Genomic DNA, 22,097 nt, shown 5'->3' on the forward strand with positions numbered 1-22,097 from the left:
TCGGGCCCGTCCTGATAACCCAGGCTGTTCTCCTCATCTCCAGGTCCTCACGCTAATCATATCTGCAAAGTCCCTTCTGCCACGTCGAGCTGAGGACAGGAATGTGGACCTTCGGGGGCCGCTCCTCTGCACCAACACACTCCGATTCGCTCCACCCTCTTCCGCCTGGCAGGCAGTCCCCCAGCACGGCCTGTTGACACCGTGCCAGCTGTGTTCACAGGGAACCAGCCAGAGCTCCGGGCTCCCTGGGGGGCAGGCCGGGGGAGCTGGCCGGCTGGGAGAAAGCTCTGGAAACGACGGGCCTTCCCACGGCCAAAACCACTCCCGGAGGCGATGCCAGGGCCCCAGAGTCCCCGAGTCAGAGGCAGACGGCTGGTGCAATTGGTGATGTGACGCCAAAGTGGGGATTCAGGGACAAAGGTGGCCCAGAAGCCAAGGACAGCGGGCAGTGGGACAAAGGAAGCCAAGTGTCCAGTGGGTCCTTGTGAGAATCCGCTTACAACTTAATTGTCCCCTTACCATTCCCACTTCCATTTCCATTGCCGCAGCCTCATTTTAAGTCTGCTGCTCATCTTGCCATGGCCCCGCCCCGCCCTCCCTGCTCCCTGCCCGGGGAGGGTGTGGACTACATTTCCCAGGATCCCTTGCACCATGCTTCCTGCTGGGCTCAGCCAATGGGAAGCACAGATAGGACACTGGGGGGCGGGAGGAGAGAGAGGCTGGGGGGATTGTTACAGGGACTATGTCCAGCTCCTGGAGGTCACTCTGGCCTGACCACCCCTTTCCTGCAGCTTCAGGCCCCTCTGGGTTCCAGGAGCTGCTCCCTCCCCACCTCTTCCCGGCTAAGATGGTAACAGCTCCCTGCTCTTGCTGGGCCCGGCCCTGCACCCTTTCTTCTTGGTTCCCCCACATACACCTGTCTCCACCTCTGAAACTGCCCCTTCATTAAACTCTCCCAGTTATCCCATCTGACGGCCCGGACGGACAAGTACACTGAGTCAGGTCATGGGGTGGGGGGCTCCAAGGGAAAACCAGGTGTGGTTACTGGAAACAGGGAGCTTAGCAGCTGGCCCGCGCAAAGGACAGGGACCATCTGGATGTCTGGCAGGGCAGGGGGTGAGGCGGAAAACCACCTAGGAGGAACATCTGCCAGCGATGAGCAGTAGTTAGTTATCTTGGGAGTGGATCTGCCCAGTGTCGCTGCACTGCCTGCCTGCAGGGCACACAGCTGACCTTGGCTTTGCTAGAATTTTCTTGAAGAAAGAGCATCTCCGTTTGCACGCTCAGGGGTGCCGACTCTGAGGAGGTTAGCATGCAAGTCTATGGAGGTTTACCCCTGGAATCCTCGCTGTGCATGTCTGTCCCGTGCCCCCTCCCCCCCGCTTGGCCCTGTAAAGCCCTTGGCTCAGTGACAGGTGCCAGCACTACTGAGGGGTGAATGAATGAGTGAACCACGGAACAGAGAAGCCACTGGGGGCTGAAGGGGCAGCTACCCCTCCCCACCCCCACCCGGCTGGTTCAGGCCACGCTGACGACACAGGCCTCCAGATGTTTTCATTTTTCAAAAGGAGCTGAATGTCCAAGATTTTTATGTAGAATCTCCTGGGTTTTTTTTTTTTAATGCACTAGCAATGCATTCAAATCACCAAAATTAAAAAACAGCTCTGTGAGCCAAACCGTATGGAGATAAACTCAGCCGGGCTTGGCAAAGTGGGCTCCCCTTCCCGTGTAGGGGAGGTGACATCTGAGCAGGCTGAGGGCCCTAACAGGGGAACGTTACACAGGCCAAGCAGGGAAGAGGGGTGGGGACCCAGCCAAGTGAGGGGTAGGGGGGGTGAGCGGCCCCTGCCCTGCGGACTCGCCAGCCTCCTTCCTCCGGGCTCGGAAGTGCCCCACCCAGCCACCCAGGGTCCCAGCTGGCTGCCAGCCGCCACTTGGAGCACAGGCTGGCGCGTTTGGAGAAAGGGGCGCACACAATACGCAGCAGACACGGACGCGGGCCGCACTCCGCCAGATGGTCCCGCCCGCCTCCCAGCTGAGGCCGTTTCGTGCGGCCGAGGCTCGTCTCCGTCCCGCAAGGGCGCCGGGCAGCTCCCTTCCCGCGGGGCCTGGAGGGTTTTTCTTGGCCCACGGACAGGAAGGCTGATTCAGCTGGGAGCCTTCTGGATTTATAACCCCCACCGCCCCGTCCCCCGTGACCCGGAGCCCCAGCTCGCCGGCGTTTATTGCTAATTGTTTTCAGACAGATGGCCTGGCCCAGGGTCTAATTCCCCAGGCTGGGGGTGGGGACTCCGGGAGAGGAGGCCGTGCCCTTGACCTCGCCCTGCATTCTTGAAGAAAATGCTCAGGGTTTGGAGGTAGGGCTACCTGCTGCTACCCCGGCTGGACCAGAGGGGAGGGCTCAGTCGTCACCTGCTGACTGGAGGCCTGTTTTGAGCTCCGAGCCCTGTGGACCTTCCTTCCCACGCTCCCGCTTTTCCCCTCCCCTCCCCACCCCGCGAGGCGGACTCACCTGACAACCCCCTCCTGCCAGCCTCCCTGAACCATGAACCACCCACGTACAATTAAGCCGCACTCCTGATTTAAGACACTTATAAAGGCACCAAGAGTGTCCTTTAATATCAACTTATATATTTTTAATCCGCCGTTAAAGTGATTTAAAACAGAGCTGGGATGGACGGGCGTGATGAAAATTAAAAGTCTCCATCACCTCGCGTCCTGCTGCGGGCCCGGCTGACAGGGCCCGGGGCCATCTCCACCCCGCCGAGCTCTGGGAACCGCAGGCTCCCGGCTTCTTCCTCCGGGGCCGGCCGCCCGGGGCCGGGTAATTAAGTTGGGGCGCCGGGGGCAGCGGGGTCTGGAGAGGAGCCGCGCAGGCGCCGCGGGGCCTGATGAACGGCGACATCTGCTTGTCCGTTTAATTAACGAGCCCGCGCTGCGGCAGGACTCCTCCACTGTGCTCACGGGGAAAAGGCCTGTGGGGAGGCCTGCAAATTTGCAGGATGCCCACCCCCCTCCTTTTAGCAACCGGAGAAGGACCCGGCTCCCACCTTCCCCTCTCCGCCTGGCAATTCCCTGGGACCCTCCTGTGAGTCCCCCCACCCAGTGCTGCCCTCCTCCACCCGCCCGCCTCTTCGCAGAGAGTCTGACGGAAGGGGAGGCCGAGGAAAGGCCGGGACCCATTCACTCATCCGCAGACGAGTCTGGGCCCCCTCCACCCACTGACGACACCAGGCGGGGGCGCGTAGTGAGGCCGCAGGATCTCACAGCCCAGGACTGGACTGGACAGCACAGTGGCTGGTCCCCCGGCTTAGCCACCGGAACACTGGCAACATCCAGGTGGCAACAGCAAGTGACAGGTGGACCGTCCACCCAGAAGAAAGCCCTGCACCAGAGATATCAATTTGGAAGTGACATGGAGGGGAGTAGTTGGGGCAGTGGGTGTGGGTGGGGCAGGGAGGGGCTCTGACAGCCTGGGGACCCCCAGAGGTGGAGAAGGAACAGTGAGGTGGGCAGACCCTAAGATGCCCCAGGACCCCTGTCCTCTGGTGTTGCACCCCCCGAGTGTGGCAGAGGCTGGCTCCTGACCGGGAGGATGTTGAAGATCTGGGGCCTGGAAGGCACCTCGCGGAAAGGACCTGGTTGGGCAGGAGCACAGGTCCCAAGAGGAGAAAGTGAAATGGACCGTGTGTCCCCTTGGGGAGGCCGGGGCCGTGGGGGCCACGCCGGGGCTGGGTGCGCGGGGCTCCGGCCGGGCGTCTGCCCTGGAAGCTGGGCCGGCTCCGTCTAAACAAGAGCCCGGTGTGTGTCCCTGGGCCAGGGTTTGGCTGGGGGTTCCCGGGGAGCCTGGTTCAGACAGGAGCCCTTTGAAGGCGGATGAATCGGGCTCAATGTCCACCCGCTGAGGGTGGGGGGGGGGGGCGGGGCAGCAGGAGCAGCCCCCTGAAGGCTTCTCTGGGGTGAGGAGGGGCCGGCGGGGAGCTTGGCTCCATCACTATTCGGACCCCACTCCGCAGGCCCTGCCGGCGGGCGCTCCTTGCAGGGGACTCGGTGGCCCTGGACAGGCGGGTCTGACTTTGAGAACTCACTCACTCTGGCCCAGCCAGCCAGCCCAGCAGGGCTCTCTCAGAGTTTACTGCTTACCTCCAGGTGACATCTATGGAAGGGGGCTGGCTGGGAGCTACCCCGTGTCCCTGAGCAGGTGAGTGGATGAGCAATGAGAGTTACCCTGGCCTGGTCCACAGGCCCGCACAGCTGGAGGGAGATGCCCTGCAGAGCCCCGCTCCCCACCCCGCAGACCCCCCTCCTCGGGCAGAACCGAGAGAAACAGGGAGTGGCCTCGGAGGATGACTGGGCCAGCTCGCACCCACCCCAGGCCCTCCCGAGGATTTGGGAGAGACCGTAAGTCCTCTCGACAGGGCGTCAGGAGCAGGGCCTGGGGCAACTCCGAGAGCTTCCCGGGCTCTGTCTCGTTTAGTCGTCAAGACAACCGTCCTGGGCAGAGGCGGGGCCACCGTCACCATCACAGGGACCCAGAGGTTAAGCGACTTCCACACGCCTGTTTGCACACCCACATACATGCACATCCTCGAAACACATTCTCGGCCCGTACACACATTTACACACACTCACTATGAACATACAGACTCACGATCATTCGTCGGCACACTGTGGCCACTGAACGCACGTGTGAGCACATGTATGCACACACACGCACACGCACACGCACACACAGAAGACGGGCGCACCTGCCCCTGCCCGGGCTCCCTCCCTGCACACGCACCACACGCTGGCCCACGCGCAAGTCTGCGGTGCACACGTGTGGGGCATGACGAACACCTATGTCAACACCACTGGGATGGCACACGGAGGCACACACAAATACACGTGTGTATCCTCACACATATAGATAAATAGTCATTTGTACCATGAACTCAATCACAGACAGGAAAACATGTAACTCAAACACGGAAGAGTCCAAATCCAGGAAGATCCAAACTTCCTTCTTCCTCCGGGCATCGCGGACACGCAGGGGTACACCTGCCTAGGCCGGTGCGCACGCGGATGGGCCCCTGGCCTCCGTCCCCGGCCTCCCTGTTGCTCCAGCAGGGGTGAGACCTGGGGGCCGACCCCAGCGCCCCCTGGTCTGGGGTGGCCTGGGGAGGACCTACAGTGGCTGCCCGGCCTCGCCTGCTGGGTGGGGGCGCAGGGAGGAGGCAGGGCCAGTCCCAGCCCTGTCCTCAGAGCCCACCTGGCCTGGCCCTTGGTACCCTGGTCACGCTCCTCCTGATACCTGCACGGCCAAGTCCATGCCGGACCCTGGGTCCAGATGCAGACCCAACACACACTGGGGTGCTCAGACGAGACCCAGAGTCTGGGAGGGGACGGGGTCCCCTCTCTCCATCCTGGAGCCCCCACTGGCCCCACCAGGCAGAGATGAAGAGGAAGCACGGCGTGGGGCGGGGGCGAGGGGCGCCTGCCCGGCCAGCCTCCTGCGTGGCCAGATGGCCAGCCATCTGCGGTCCCTCCTCCTCGCAGCGTGGCAGGTCTGGTGCCTCCTCGGAGCTGGCAGAGCGAGCTGGAGCCATGTGCTGCCTGGCAGGCCGCACCGGGCGGGCGGGCTGGGGGGCTGCTCCTCAGAGAGAGGCACGGGTGGGCCTCCCACGCCGGCCACCTTGGCTCCCTCCATGGCCCTGCCTCTCACCCCATAACAGGCACCTCTGTTCTGGAAGATTCTGGGGCTTTGGGGGAGGGTACACCTCCATCCGTTCAACCATTCATTCATTCACTGAACACCGCCGGGCACTGGAGGCCCAATAACAAATGAAACAAATATGCATTGAACACCTACTATGTGCCAGTTACTTTTCTAGGAAGCGGATACAGCCTTGAACAAAACAAATGCACATGAGACACTCACCATACACCCAGCACGAGGCTGATGGCCACAGCGACCAAATATTTATTGTGCACCTACTATGTACCAGGAGCTGTCCCAGGTGTTGGGAACACAGCAGTGAACAGACTAAACATTTGTTGAGTACCCACTATGTGCCAGACACGGGGGCACAGTGGTGGCCAAGAGGGACATGGTCTCCCGGACGGGGGGGGGGCCGTGGACAGGGGAGCAACAGTGACAATGCAACAGCAGAAGCAAACTAAGGGCTGAGGGGAAGGACAATGGCAGTCAGGGAAGGCTTCTCAGAGGAGGTGACATGGAGCAGAGACCTGGATAGAGCCAGGACCCAGCCCTCACGCTCCTGGGGGAAGAAGATTCCGGGCGCAGGGAACAGCCAGGGGGTGATCCAGCTGTGAGAACGGGCTTGGTGTGCCTGAAACAGCTGCGGGGATTCGGGGCCCCTGGACCAGGGCAGGTGAGCTGGGGAGGGGTGGAGCCCTGGAGAGGAGTCTGGAGGACAGTGAGGCCTAGGAAAAGACCTCAAGGGTTTTGGGGGTGGGATCCAGTGGGCACGTGGGATGGGGACACCCCATGCAGGAGGCGCTCCTCAGGCCCAACCTCTTTTTAAATGTATTGTTATTGATTTTTTTTTTTTTTGAGAGAGAGGAAGGGAGAGGGAGAGAGATAGAAACATTGATGAGAGAGGAACATCATCGATTGGCTGCCTCCTGCACGCCCCCGACTGGGGATGGAGCCGGCAACCGGGGCCTCCTGGTTCAAGGGTCGACGCTCAACCACTGAGCCACGCCGGCTGGGCCAGCAAGGCGGTATTTGGACTTGTCCCAGGGAGCCTGGGAAGGGGACACCAGGGTGGTCCCATTTCCCAGACAGGAAGGTGGAGGCACACGGGAAAACTGCAGTCCTGCCCGAGGGTGCCCCTGATCCACGGGAAAGAAAGCCAAGCAGCGTCCGCAGCCCCCCCAGACTCGAGCCCCCCCGGCACCCGCGCTGGCCCCGCTCCAGGCGGCTCCTCTTCAGCCCTGGCCTCCGGGGGAACGTCCCCGGCCGACCCCTCTGCTGGCGCCCAAAGCTGTCAGCCCTGATTCCCCTCGGGCTTAGTCACCCCGCGCGGGTGACATTTATTTATTCCCTTGCTCAGGAGCATGGCGAGAATTAATTACTTGGCGCCCAGGAAGCACTTTGAACATGAAAAGTGCTGAGATGACCGTGACATTGCAGAGAAGGGAGCTCCCCCCTCCCGCCCGCCGCCCGCAGCTCCGGCGGCCGAGCTGGCGGCTCCTGCAGTGAAGGGGGGCGGGGGGTGTCTCAGAGCGGAGCGGGGTTGGCAGCGTGTTTCCAGGTGAAGAGACCGAGGCCCCGAGGGGAGCAGCACCTGGCCCGGGCTCCACGGCCTGCAGTGGGCAGGAGCAGACTCCGAGAGGAGGGGTTGGGGGTGACCAAGGGGCTGGGCATGGTCCCGGCTGGGAGCTCTCACCTCTAGTGGACATGCCCCAGCTCCCTGGGCACCGGGACCCCTGGGCCCATGCCTTGGACCCCACCCGAGGCCAGCCCTTGAACTTGGGCCTCTCCCCTCTGAGGACCCGCATATCAAAGGTTGCCATCAGGAAGGAGGCAGCCGGAGGGGAGGCCTCGCTGGGCTGGGGAGTTGAGGTCACAGAAGGACATAGACAGGCTGGTGGGGAGTTTGAAGTTTGATTTCACTTAATATTTACCCAAAAGAAACTCCAGAGCAGCTGTGACTGCCAGGCCGGGCGGCCCTCGTTCCGGCCTTCGGAGGGCATTTGTCGTGGGGTGCACTTGACCCCGCTCTAAGCCAGAACCCAGAAATCCCAGAGGAGACAAAGGATGTGGGGGGGTCTCTGGGCCGGCGGCTCACTTCTTTTTCTTTTTAAAAAATATGTTTTTATTGACTTTAGAGAGAAGAAGGGAGAGGGAGAGGGAGAGAGAAACACCAGTGATGAGAGTCACTGACCGGCTGCCTCCGGCTCGCTCCCTGCTGGGGATCGAGCCACAACCCGGGCCTGTGCCCCGACCAAGAATCGAACCGCGATCTCCCGGATCCTAGGTTGATGCGCAACCGCTGAGCCACGCCGGCTGGCCCCGCTCATTTCTTTCTGAGGGTCCCAGCTCCCCCTCGATTCACCTCCACTCGCCCCGGAGGCCAGAACCAGGCCTGCATCCAGTAGGTGCCCAATAAATGCCTGCTCCTGAGTCCTGGGGGTTACCCGAGGACTCCTGCTTAGTGAAATAGAGAAGGGCTGGGGAACACAGAGGCCTTGCAGGGGCGGGTGACTTACCTCCCGGGGCCTCAGTTTCCCTATCTGTTAAATAGGAGCAGAGGGGACAGAGCCAAGACCTCCCCTTGGGAGGTTCCAGGGCCGGTTCCCAACGTGCTCAGAACAGCGTGCGGCTGGCCCACGGCAAGAGCTCAGTAAGTCTGAACGCCTATCGGTGACCGTCTGCCCAGAGCCCCCGGCGACACTCGGTCCTCGCAGCAGCCGGACATACAGGCCCTGTCAGGCCCGGGTCCGTGATGGCTATTTTTTGCAGATAACAGAATTGACCCCCAGAGAGATAAAATAACTTGCCCCAGGCCACCCAGCTAGAAAGTGACAGAGCTGGATCCAGACCTCCACCCCCCCTCCAGCCTCCCGGACAGACCCATGGCAACAAAGAGGGCGGGGCCTGCGGGGGGAAGGGGCTGGCCTCGGGGAACCCCCCCCCCCCGCTCAGACTGGGGGGGGGGGCTCTTCATGCATTCTGGCAGCTGTAAGGTTTCCTTGCACCTTGGCCTTTACGGGTCATAACTGAGTGACGTGTGCAACACCAGCTAACCTGCGCTGAGTACACAGCCCTTCACTGATTATTTATTGCCTAATTCTCACGTAACCCACTTGATAGATGAAAAAACTGAGGTCCAGCCCGGCCAGCGTGGCCCAGTTGGTTGAGCATTGACCCACGCACCCGGAGGTCACGGTTCGATTCCTGGTCAGGGCACATGCCCAGGTTTTGGGCTCAACCACAGCAGCGGGTGTGCAGGAGGCAGCCGATCCATGACTCTCATCATTGATATTTCTCTCTCTCTCTCTCTCGGTCTCCCTTCCTCTCTCTGAAATCAATAAAGGCATATTTTAAAACAAACAAACTACTCTATGGTTTTCCCAGAACTGACAACCAGTTGGATTTCTCGCATTATTTATTTCTCTATTGGCCACATCCTCGGTGCCCAGAACAGTGCCCAGCACATAGTAGGTGCTCAATAAAAATCTGCTACTTGCCTGCTAAGCTCGCAGTGAACACATGGAAGGAGTCCCTGGCCCCTGCATTCAAGGCCTGGCAAGCCCGGCCCTGTCGTGGAATTTTCCCGATGAAACAGTTCCTTTGTGCGTCACCTGAGCCCTTAATCTCAGCTCATCGCACCCACCGGGCAGGAAGGAACCTGCTTTGCTGAAGGACTTCTGTCCTGAGGCCATCAGGTAACCCGAGAGAGGTCACCTCACTCCCGAGAAATGCCCCGCGGCCCCGTCACCTTCTCCGGGAGGGCAGCCTCTGCCCACAGCCCTGCCCGCGTGCTCACTCCCCAGCCCAGCCCCCAAACTGCCGTAATGCCCTGGGCAGGTCCCGGGGCCTTCCAACGTCCCACACATTAACCCTTTACAAATAGCATTACTAATTTTCCTTTCTTTCCCCCAGTTAAATATTTACCCGTGTAACCCACGTGTTGACGCTGTAAAATCCCGAAATTTCCAGAACATAAAAGGACAGGATGTCCTCGCCCTGCCCATTCCAACCCCCGGCGTAGAGCTGACAACCACAGTCAGAGGTGGCAGGCGCCCTTTGTGACTCCTGGGCCCCTTCATTTACCCAATTCCTGTACGGGCCCGGGCCAGCCTCCGCGGCTGTTGCTATTACTCCGTTTTACAGATGGGGAGACTGAGGCGGGGAAAGAAACAGAGCTTAGCCAACGACGGTCACCCTCAGACAGTCCGGCTTCCACCCTCCCTTTTGACCACTTTTTAAAAACTCTCCCCTCCCCTTTTTTTTTTCTAAAAAAATTTGTTTTTGTTAATCTTCACCCGAGGATATTTTTTCCATCGATTTTCAGAAAGAGTGGAAGGGAAGGAGGGAGGTGGGGGGAGAGAGGGAGTGAGAGGGACGCACTGATTGGTTGCCTCCTGTGTGAGGTCCCGATGGGGGCCGGGGATCCACCGGGCAACCCGCTTACTCACCTTGACCGGAATTGAACCCTTGACCCTTCCAGGCAAGGGCTGACCTCTAACCACTGAGCCACACTGGCCAGGGCACCCCTCTCCCTCCCCCCTCATTTTCTGTTCTATGAGTTCCTTGGCTGGGACATCACTTCACGGCAGACACGCCCAAGTCACCCCATTGCAACCGGCACACAGTACAGAATACGACTGTTGGGGTCAAAATGGCCCGTTTTTTATCATCTCCAATTCTCGGGACATGATTCATTTGAAAAACGTACCCTACGGTTCCTGGGAACACGGCGAGCCCTTCGGGGAAACCAGCGCTCCCTGGCCACTCGGGCAGGAGAGGCCTGAGTCGTCACCCAGACGCTAGACTGTCTGAGACCCGGCCGTGCAGAAAGGACACGCAGGGCCCAGCCTCGGTCCAGACTGTTCCCAGCGCCAGGCGCGGCGTCCTGTGCGGGTCCGGCTGTACCTGGAAGGACTTCAGAAGGTCAGCCCTGCAGAGCGTGGTGACTCATCCCCGGCACCGCGGTGCTCGGTCACTCACAAAGCGCCCCGCGCACGCCACGGCTTTTCCGCGTCGGCCGCACGCAGAGCCCGCCCTGAGCAGACCCAGAGAACCGGCGGAAAGGGAGCGAGGAGGGGCAGGAGTTGTCATAAAGTCTAAGCAGATCTGCCAACGGCACAGTTCTCGTCTCTCGGGAGTGACTCACCCTGCGAAACCCAGAGCGTTGTTCCAAGTGTGAATCTGCAAAACGGCCTCCAGGATCTGGGCCTCGTCCAGCTTCAATGAGCCAGAACCTGCCAGCATGTTCCCCGGGCACCTGCGAATGACGCGCTGTCTTCTCCCTGCAGCCTTTGTTTTTTGAAAGCTCAGAAAAAAGGGGCCCTGGAAGTCAGCAGACAGCGGGCCAGCCGCCGCTGTCCCCAGGCCGGCCCAGGGCACACGGCTTCTAAGGGCCCTCCCCGGCCAGAGCTCGCCGCCTGCCGAAGAGCAAGCGAGGGCGGCTGGCACTGGGGCCCGGACCCGGCTGGAGGCCCAAACGGGCTCCGGCACCGGGAGGGCCAGGCTGGGCGAGCCTGTCATCGCTGGGAGCCTGTCGGCTTCAAACCCAGGAGAACGGGGTTGAGGGTAATTTTCTCAGCGCCGGGCTCTGGGCGCCCGGTCCAGCCTCCGAGTCGCGTCTGCAGCCCTGCGCCCGCCACGGAGCCGAGCGGCTGGTTTGTAAGGGGAGGAGGCTGAGCCGTGCCCGTCTCCCGGCTTTAAATATTTTTTTAATCGCCACTCGAGGGTATTTTTTCCATTGCCTTTCAGAGACAGTGGAAGGAAGAGAGAGAGAGAGAAACATTGACGTGAGAGCATTGGTTGCCTCCCGCAGGTGCCCCCTCCGGGGCCGGGGATCGAGCCTGCCACCCAGGTACGTGCCCTTGGCCGGAACCGAACGAGGGATCCTTCAGTCCGATGCTCTAACCACTGAGCCACCCGGCCAGAGCTCCCGGCTTCATTTAGATGAAGGATTCGCATGGCGATTCTAGGATGCCCCGTGGGGTTGGCCAGGTCTGCAGGGTCCTCCTGGGTACATTTTTGGCGCATTTGAGTCATATGGAAACCAGGGCAGCTTGACCTGTGTCCGTTTTCAGCGGTGACAGGGACTGGGAGGGGGACGGGGGGAGCAGCAGCTAACACCCACAATGAGCCGCGCAACCTTGAGTGGGTCACTTCCCTTCTGAGCCTCAGTTTCCTCACCTGCACCACGGGGCAACGTGAGACCCCCCTACACACAGGACACGGTCTCCACGAACACGAGGGCGTGGCCCCGGCGGGCGTGGAGGGCACCGGGCCGCCTGGCGTGAGCCCACAGCCTCGGGGACTCTCCAGTCCACCCCGCACCCCCTCCTCCCGCAGCTGCTCCCTGGAGAGTGGGGAGCTTAACAGCTTAACCGGCCGGATCCCCCAGCTCAGCACAAAGCGCTCACTGCAGGGCAGCCAGGGGGCCGTTAGCTTGATTGGGTCCGTTTTTCAGCGTTTCAACCCCACGTGAGCTGTTGGGCAGCTCAGCGCACCAGGGCCGGTGGCTCCTTTATCACCCAGCACGGAGCGAGCGGGGCGGGGAGAGTCCCCGAGGTACAGCAAGAATGGGGCCCCCGCCCATTCCCACCCGGGAACCAAGTCCAAAGCCGCCCCCCCCCCATGCTGAAGGGTCTCTTAACCCGGCCCCTCCCGGCTCCCTCTCAGGGGCTCTCTCTTCTATCTGAGCAGCTTTCCCTGCCCATAAAACAGAGTCAAAAGCAGCACCCGCTCCGCAGGGCCGTGAAGATGAACGGGATTCGTAACCGTGAGGGGCTCGGGAAGGCGCAGGCAGGAAGGACGCAGTGAAGGCCGGCGTCCTTGCGAGCCCAGGCCCCCCGGCCCCCGCACCCTAGCCTACCCCCTTCCCCCCGCCACCCTTGTAGCCGCCTCACTGAGCCTCTGGAGCCCCACGGATCTGGGTCTGAACCCCCGCTCTGCACAAAGCTGTGTGACCACGGAGAAGCGGCTTCACCTCTCTGAGCCAGTTTCCTTTCCTGGGAAATGTAGATAATTAAAAGCACCTAAAAAAAAAAATTTAAATTAAATTTTTTAAAAAGGCACCTCAGAAGGCTCTGGTAGACTCCAAGCCATTGGTCCCTTTGAGGTTAGGGTCGTCCCCCAGGCATCTCTCAGTGTCCTAGGGAAATGCCATGTGTGACGCCCAGAGGCTCAGATTGGGGTTCTTACAGTTCAGAGCGGAGCCCCGGATCTACCCCTAACAGGCTGCGTGCCACTGGGAAAGTCCCTTTGCCTCTCTGAGCCTCAGTTTCCCAATGGTGAGTCCTTGATCGACCTGGAGAGGCCAACGGAAGATGTCCCGCACAGACAGAAAATATCATGACAACCGGTGATCTGCAGGAGCCGCTGAGCCCGGCACACAATTCAAGGCAGGCGGCTCACGCCAGCCGGAGGGGCTCGGTGGTTGGCCGTCAACCTACAAACCAGGGGAGGCTGCTGAGATTCCCGGTCTGATCCCCGGTCGGTCAGGGCGCAGGCCGGGTTGCGGGCTCCATCCCCAGCAGGAGGCACGCAGGAGGCAGCGGGTCCGTGACTCTCATCATTGATGTTTCTTTCTCTCTCTCCCGCTCTCCCTTCCTCTCTCTGAAATAAAAAAAAAAGGTAGGCGGCTCACCCGGCTCGAGCATTCATTCAATTATTCACCAAGCACCTGCTGTGTACCAGGCTCCATGCCAGGCGCCGGGGACTCGGAGCTGAATTAATCACGGCTCCTGCGCAGAGAGGATGCTGCGGGCCGGGGTCCAAGGCCCTGTGACAGCAGGTGGGTGGGGCTGTCTCCCCCCCCCCCCCCCGCCCACCCACCCAGCCAGCCCCGCCGCGCCTTCCACGAGCTCATCTGCTTGGCACCCGCGAGAATTCTGCCGTGATTTAAGCTTTCATTAAAGTTTAACCACGGGGGGAAGGCTGCGAAAAAATTCACCTGCTCCGCCACAAATCACGGGGTGACTGTCGCCGAGACGGAGGCTGCGGGGATCTGCCGAAGGGATTAGGGAGGGCGCCCGCGTGCGCCCCTGGGTGCCCGCACCCCCCCCCCCCCGCGGTCACACCCCGTAAACCCTCCTGCCTGTCGATTTCTAGGTGGCAAACTGTTGATTACGAGTTTTTCCCCGGCTGCGAGCAAACCCTAACCCGTCGCCACCCAGCCTCCTACAGAAAGCCTGTCTCCAGCCCGACAGCCAGCAACAGAAATGATGGGGACGCTGACGCAGACGCAGGGAAGTGCTCCGGCTTCCTCCGGAGAATCGAAATCGCTTTCTTGAATCACTGCTTTCGACACGATCGATAAAACTGAGCTATTGCTGCATTGGGCCTTTTGGCAAATAGGCGGGGGGCTGTGCTCCCGGGGCCCAGAGTCCGGCGGCCCCGCGACCCCCCCCGCGGGCAGGGCCAGGGGCTCGGGGACAGTGGATGGAGCGAGGACGGGACGCCCTGGACCAGTCGGCAGGGAAACCGGGGAAAACGGATGAACTTCAGCATCCTCGGCTGCGTTCGCTTTTCTTACATCCCTTCCCCCCCCCCCCCCAAAAACACACACAATTAAGCAAAACTCACCTGCCTGCATCCTACCCCCTCGGGTTCTAAAGAGACAGCGGCCGGGAGCCAACCCCCCCTCGTCCTCGAGGGGGACGCTGCGAGCTCTCTCCCCGCCTCGGGGAGCGTCCCCGCGTTGGGCCGAGCTCTCCGGACACAATATCTCTGGCAGAGGAAGCGACCTGGACGGTCCCTCAAGACCAAAGATGAGCTCTGGCGGCGAGACTCCAGGTAAAGGGAAGATACCGAGACCGAAAAACCAGTGTTTTAGGTAAAAGTCACATAACAGGAAATGAACCCTGTTAACAAGCCCAGGGCAGGGGCACTTGGTCCTGTCACGACGCTGTGCACCTGCCACCTCTGTCTAGTTCCAGAGCATCCTCAGCACCCCCAAAGGAGACCTCGTTCCTATTACAAAGTCACTCCGCCCCCCGTCTCCCCCGCCCCTGGCACCCACCAACCTGTGTTGTCTCTACAGACTTGCCTAGAAAAACTTTTAATCCCCAGGATCCCCAACATCAGTGGGTTGGGTCCATGTGTGTGGGGTTTTTTTTGATGTTTTTATTGATTTCAGAGAGAGGAAGGGAGAGGGAGAGACAGAAACATCGACAAGAAAGAAACATCGATCCGCCGCCTCCTGCTCGCCCCCTACTGGGGATCGAACCCGCAACATGGGCATGTGCGCCGACCGGGAACCAGACCAGCAACCTCTTGGTGCACGCGACCGGCTCGACCACTGAGCAACACCGGCCAGGCCCCCCGTGTTTTATTTTATTTTATTTTTTAAAATATGTCTTTATTGATTTCAGAGAGAGGAAAGGAGAGGGAGAGAGAGAGAAACATCAATGATGAGTCATTGACCGGCCGCCTCCTGCACGCCCCCTGCTGGGGATCGAGCCCGCAACCCGGGCCTGTGCCCCGACCGGGAATCGAACCCCGATCGCCTGGATCCTAGGTCGATGCTCAGCTGCTGAGTCACGCCCGGCCGGGCTCCCCGTGTTTTAAATGGGGCTCTAAAACCCGCGTGCCTGAGGGAGGCGAGTCTGCAGCAGGCGCTCCTGCCCGGCCTGCTCTTAGCCGCAGCGTTCAGGCCGCGAGGTCCGGCCCCGGCTCAGCCGAGAGAAAGCTCCGGAGCCCGGCTGACGTGCGATGAAGTCGCAGCTCCGGCCTTTCAGCCGCGCAGACCCAGGCCCCGGCCGCGTGAGCCCTCGGGCCTCGGTTTCCTTATCAGTGCATTTCAACCGTACCTGCCTCCGTGGTTGCGGTGAGCGTGACGTGGGGGACGCAGGAAGTTCAGCCCAGTGCAGGCCCTTGGGGAGCAAGCTGAGTCAAATAGTGTCCCCCCTCCCCCAAAATCGCGTCCACCCCCAACCTGCGAGCGAGATCTTTTAGGGAAACAGGGTCTTTGCAGATGGAATCAGGAGTGGGGGGGCCCTGCCCCGATGACTGGTGAATGTATCAGGAGGCCACGTGAGGACACAGGGACCCGGAGGAGACATACAAGCCGGGGCAGGCCGAGGGCTGCTGGCAGCTGCGGGCGGGGGGAAGCAGGCGGGGCTCCCCCAGCCTGCAGCAGGAGCGCGCCCTGCCAACACCTCGGGTTCCCGCTTCTGGCTCCGGAGCTGTGAGAACACATTTCCGTTGAGCTAAACCACCCAGCTTGCGGCTTAATGAGTTATGGCCGCCTGGAGAAAGTCGCGCGGGGAGGGCCTGAGGGCGGGATCGGCTGCGACGGTCGCTTTCCGCAGCCGCTCACGGCCTCCCGGCTGGGCGACGTGGGGATTGCTCCGGATGCAGGCAGGCAGCTGGGGGGGGACCCGAGCGGGGCCGAGGGGACACTCTGCAGCCATCACGAGAGCCAGACCCCACCACCGGCTGCCCGGGCCTCACAGGGGGGCAAGGTCAGGGTCAAGGATGGGTTTTGCTGGGTGAGGGGTGGGGGCTCCCTGCCCTCTGAGCAGGAGCCCTGCCTCCTCGTTGGAATGCGGGGCTGGTCCCCTCACCACACGGTGGGGGCTCGCCAGGCGGGATGCCGCGATGTCCACGAGCAAAGTTCTCCAGAGGGTGTTGATCTCCAAAATTGAGGAGGCCCCGGGGAGCCACCCACAAATCAGAAGCTCTCCCCAAAACACTGGTCACTCCCAGAGCAACAGCCGCTCGATGTCCCACTCGGTTGCCCTTCTCCCTGAATTTGGGCTCTGGGAAGCCCTGTTCTTTTTTTTCTTATTCCCATCAGATGCTTTCTTTTCTCCCATTGATTTTTAGAGAGAGCAGGAGATTGAGGAGCGAGAGAAACGTCGATGTCAGAGACACACCAATTGCCTGCCTCCAGCCTGCGCCCTGGCGGGGCCGGGGATCCAACCTGCAGCCCAGGTACGTGCCCTCGACCGGGCGTGGAACCTGCGGCCTCTTGGTGCGCAGGCCAACGCTCTAACCCCTGAGCCACACCAGCCAGGCCGCTCTGTTCTCTTATTAAACGAACATTCTCCCAGGAGAGCGCAAAGGCGGGGCGTGGGGGGGTCCTGGGCACGAGGTCTCATTCCCGACGAAGCTCAGGCAGGAAGAGTCGGGGAAGCTGGGCCTGTGGGAAGCTCAGTCTGCATTTCCCACCCGGGCGGCGGCCCGAGGGCGGGAGAGCCTGGATTCCCGACAGATCCCAGGACGCTCTCGCCTCAGGGGGCTTTCAGACAACGGCTGACTATTCTCACGTCTTCCCTGGGCGGATTTTACCAGCCCGCCAAGGGTCCGGGCGCCTGGCAGCTGGGCCCCAGGCAGCCCGGAGAGGCGAGCGCGTCCTTGGCCACGCTCCGGGCGTGCGCCCGGGCTCAGCCTTCCCCTGGAAGCCTCCGACTGCAGGACCGTTACCGCAAACCCGGTCTCTGAGCCGGGAGACACCGGCCCAGGCCACGCTCGGGGCCTGGGAGCTCTCGGAAGAAGGCCCGCCCGCCCGCCCGCCTGTCCGCCCGATGGACCGTCGGAGGCCAAAGCAAACACTGGCTGGAAAACGTTTGCTTATCTCATCCCCCGACTATGGAACAATCGCCCCATTGAAAAGCCCTGAGCCCGCCCAAGTTTTAAATGAAACCTCTTGAATTTTCCCTCTGAGAGCAGATAAAATCCTTCCAGCTTATGTTTTGGGGAAAGAATTCGGCGTGTGCGTGTGTGCGTGCGTGTGCGCGCGTCGGGCTGTCTGTCTGTGTGCCCTTGCGTGCGTTTCCCCTAAAACTAATTTTCTTTTCTTGGATTCCTTGACGCTCTGTTTAAATATTTCACTTGGGGAAATAACGACAGTTGCTGAATGTTGAAATACCTTCCAGGAGCGACCTGTTCACGCTGCCCCGGGGGCCAGATGAAGCTCTTCCTGGAAGGGGGGGGGCACCCCCTTTTCAGGGAGGTCCCCTCCCCAGGGTGGCCAAGAAGGGCCGTGCTGACGTCGTTACTGTTACGAGAGGCATCTGGTTGTTCGTCGGGGTGTCAACCACCGGCTCCGAAAGTCCCCTGTGCAAAAAAATCTCAAGTTGCACACGGGGAGGGAGACAGAGGAGAGCCGGGGCTTTTGGTCCTTGGCTGGGGCAGGAAGAGGCCCCGGTTCAGCCGGGGCCCCACCCGAGCAGCTGGGCGGACGCCGGCCCATCCCTCCTGCTCTCCGCCTCTCCTCTGGGTTCCTGGCCCTGAAAGGGCTGCGAACAGGAGCTCCCTTTGTGGGATTCCCATGAGCAAATGCCTGGGAAGGTGCTCCTACCATTCCTTCGTTTGCTGAGCACCTACTATGTGCCAGGTTCTGTTCTGAGCACCGGGGAGGCAATAGGGAGCGGGCGAGACAGAGGATGGGTGAACTCATGTCTTTTAGACGCTGGAGAAGGGGCTTCTCTGAGGAAGCGATGGGCCAGCTGAGCCCTGAGGCTGAGTTTCTGGGAGCAGGCGTGTGGTCAGGAGGAGGGGAAGGGCAGGTTGGGGGGGGCGGACGACACAGACAGTGCCTGCAGAGGTCTGGCTGCGGGACCCCGCTTTCCAACACCGGGCGGTCATTATATAATGCATCCTAGTGGGGAAAGGGGCAGCCCTCCCGGGGAGCTCGGTACCAGGCTCAGGCATCACCAGCCAGAATGCCAGGCAGGGGAGGGTGAGCCAGGCTACCCTGGGGAACCAAGGAGTGGCTGGAAATCTGAGCTGGGGGCCCTCCCAGGGGCCTCTCTGGGCCTGACGTCACCCACTCCGGGGCCTGCCCCCACCCACTCTTTCCTGAAGGAGGAACCTGGGAACGCACTTCGGATTCCTGGGCTATTATGTGCTGTTTGGGGCGAGGCTGGCGCATTCCGTGGCCAACGAGCGAGCAGCAGGCCGCGGCCTCGGCGGGCGGCGGGGGGGGGGGGGGGGGGGGGGGGGGGGGGCGGAGGGAGCAGATGGAGACCCACCTGCCCCGGTCTCTTTCCCCTCCGCCACGTCTGGGGCTGGCTTTGACCTTCACCCTTTCCCTCCTCTCGCCTCAACCTGCTCCTGCTCCCCATGGGGTCCTGCAGGGGTGCAGTTTGTCAGCAGGAAATTCTTCAGGGTCAAGCTCAAGGTCAAGCTAATTTGCATGCGGGCACCTACTTGGGGCAGGAACTGAGCACGAGAGGGCAAAGGCTCCATGGCCGCTGGAGGTGGGGCCTTCAGGAGGAGGCAAAGTTGAGGGGACCCTCGGTGCCCCTAAATTCCTCACGGCTCCTGCATAGGAGCCCGGGAACCTCTTCTTGCAGACTCTCCATGAAGAGTTCTTTGTTTGTTTGTTTTAAATATATTTGTATTGCTTTTTAGAGAGAGAGGAAGGGAAAGGGAGAGAGAGAGATAGAAACGTCGAGGAGAAAAACATCGACATCGACTGGCTGCCTCCTGCACGCTCCCTCCTGGGGATCGAGCCCGAAACCCAGGCATGTGCCCTGACCGGGAATCGCACTGGCGACCTCTTGGTGCCTTGGATGCTGCTCAACCCACTGAGCCGCACCGGCCGGGCTCCATGGAGAGTGTTAATGTCCAGGGCTGTGTAGACAGTCAGTGCTCAATAAATGCACATCCAAAGAGTGACCTGAAAAGGGACAGGATGAGTCTGCGTCCTGAGATCACCCTCCACGGCGTACGGGGCCCGCGTACTCTCGGCCGGTCTCTCTCCAAAGACTCCTGGGAAGGAGAAATATTAGTATGTTCAACCCTAATCAAATCTGGGTAATTTCACTAGAAACCTTTCCATAATTTCATCAGCGTTAAAGATTACAATAGCAACAAATTAAACCAACAGGCATGAATTTAGTTGCTCAAGAGGAAAACGGAGCTTGATTTAGAAACGGATGTTACAGTTTATTAACCAATCTAAATTAATTTGATTTTAAACCACTGTTAAATATACATTAGGATGTATCACCCAAGAGCATCGCTGGCAGGGGGAGAGAGGGGAGAGGAAGGAAAGCAAGTGAGGCCCACATAAGCTTGGTGCCCCCTCCTCCCCAAAACAGCATGTTAATTCTGAGGTTTGGGGCTGGGCGTTCAAAACTGGGGAAGGGAGGACCAGCCGGGACTCCTAGCAGCAAGAATTAGAAACTCAAAATTCAAGCTGGCTTAAGCCAAACGGAGAAATCATTATGTCAGAATCTGAAAACTCTCAAGGGCCTGGCTTGCTTCAGGTACAGCTGGATCCAGGCGCTCAAGGTCCATAGGAATTGGCCTTTCTCTGTTTCTTAGTCTGCTTTCTTCTGTGCAGACTTTACGATCGAGTAGCGTCTTCCTACCTGGAGGCAGGAAAACCACCAGCAGTGCCAGGTTTTCAATATACCAGCTTAGCCACCTCACAGAAAAACAACCCACCCCAAGTCCAGGGACGCTCTCACTGGCCCGGCCAAGGTCATGAGCCGCTCTGATGGGCTAGGCTCGGGCCCTTGGCCTACCCAAGAGCTGGAGAGGGGAGGATGGTGGTCAGATCCACATGAAGCCCCTGGACTAAGAGCAGGAGAGGAAAAGTCCCTCCCAAAAAACCAGAGGCCCTGTTACCAGTTTTGAAGATAGATAAAAGGGGCAAGGGTCCAACTCAGGTACGTGTCCTCGACCGGGAATTGAACCCTCGACCCTCCAGTGCGCAGGCGGACACTCTAATCATTGAGCAACACCGGCCAGGGGCACGTATGTACTGTTTTAAGCCACTAAGTTGTGGCAGTTTGTGGCAGCAGCCACGCAACTGATACGTGTGTGGGAGACACAGCGCTCCCCCCGGGCATCACGGAACACGGACGGGGCGGCTTTCAACGGCAGCAGAGAGAAAACACTTCCACGCGGCAGCAACGTCGGGCCCGGTGTGGTACAGATGCAAAAGGTGCCGCAGTCCCCGCCCGGCCCGTCCTGCTCCCCTCACCTGCCGGGGCCCTGAGGCTCTGGGGTCCCCCAGCTCTGGTCCCACCAGCTCGCTGTGTTACGCAGGCCCGGCTGCTGCCCCCTGAGTCCCGCTCTTGCCCCTGAAGGGGGCGAACAGGTCCCCTCTCCTCCTCAGGGCCCTGCGGGCTCCAGGCGCGGACGGCACTCTGGGGAAGACGGAGGGGGGGGAATAAAGAGAAAACAGTCCTGCTGAACTGCCTCATTAAGCCCGCCTTGTTGAAAAAGCCAGAACTGGAGCAGTTTCCTCTGTTCCGTGGCTCTCGCCTGCACCCTGCACCCTTCCCGGCTGAATTATGCAGCTGAATGCGGGGGGCGGGGGGGAGTGAGGACGGGAGAGGGGCCTGCAGGAGGAGGACCCGTGGGAAGGGGCAGGACTCTGCCAGACCCAGGAGGTGCACAGACCTGTCGAGTTTTATTGGGTTGCAGGTAACGGGACCCCCCCCCCCCAACGGTGGCTTAAATGAGAGCAGGAGGTTCCATTTCTCCCTGGGACAACAGTGGCAGCAAATGACACTGTGTGGGGTGAAAAGTGCCCCCCACATTCACACTGACCTGGAACCTGGGCATAGGACCTTATTTGAACAGGGTGTTTGCTCCACTAAAGATGGGATCATGCTGATTCGGGGGGCGGGGGCCTTCGCCAGTGACTGGTGTCCTTATAAGAGGAGGGAGATTTGGGCACAGATACCCAGAGGGAAGACCGTTAGGTAATGAGAGAGGCAGAGATGGGAGCGATGCGCCCACAAGCCAAGGACACCAAGGATGGCTGGGGCCACCGGGAGCTCAGAGAGGCATGGAGCAGGTTCGTCCTCAGCGACCCCAGAAGGAACCAACGCTGCCGACACCTTGGTCTCAGACTTCTAGCCTCCAGAGCTGGGAGAGAATAGATTTTGGCTGTTTTAAGCCACGCAGTCTGCGGTATGTCTGTTACGGAAGCCCAGGAAACACACACACTCCAAGGGGTAGGTCTGTCATCACCCCCATTTTACAGATGGGAGACTGAGGCACATTGTGCTAAGTCAGCCGGCCGCCAAAGGACAAATATATGATTCTAACATATGGATTTTGCAGGAAACACATTCAGCCTGTAGCATGTACATTTTATCACAATTTTTTAAAAAATAAAGCAGCCTGGCCAGTGTGGCTCAGCGGTTGAGCATTGGCCTATGAACCAGGAGGCTGCAGCTCAATTCCCGGTCGGGCACGTGCCTGGGTTGTGGGCTCGATCCCCAGTAGGGGGCGTGCAGGAGGCAGCCGACGGATGACTCTCATCACTGATGTTTCTATCTCTCTCTCCCCCTCTCCTTTCCTCTCTTTGAAATCAATAAAGATATATTTTTAAAAATAAATAAAAATTAAAAAAAAATAATAATAAAGCAAAAAAAACAACAACCCCAACCCACTAGGCATGTAAAACACACACAAACCCTGACCCAGTTGGCAG

The sequence above is a fragment of the Miniopterus schreibersii genome (assembly GCF_964146895.1).
Source record: "Miniopterus schreibersii genome assembly, chromosome: 20".
Classification (NCBI taxonomy): domain Eukaryota; kingdom Metazoa; phylum Chordata; class Mammalia; order Chiroptera; family Miniopteridae; genus Miniopterus; species Miniopterus schreibersii.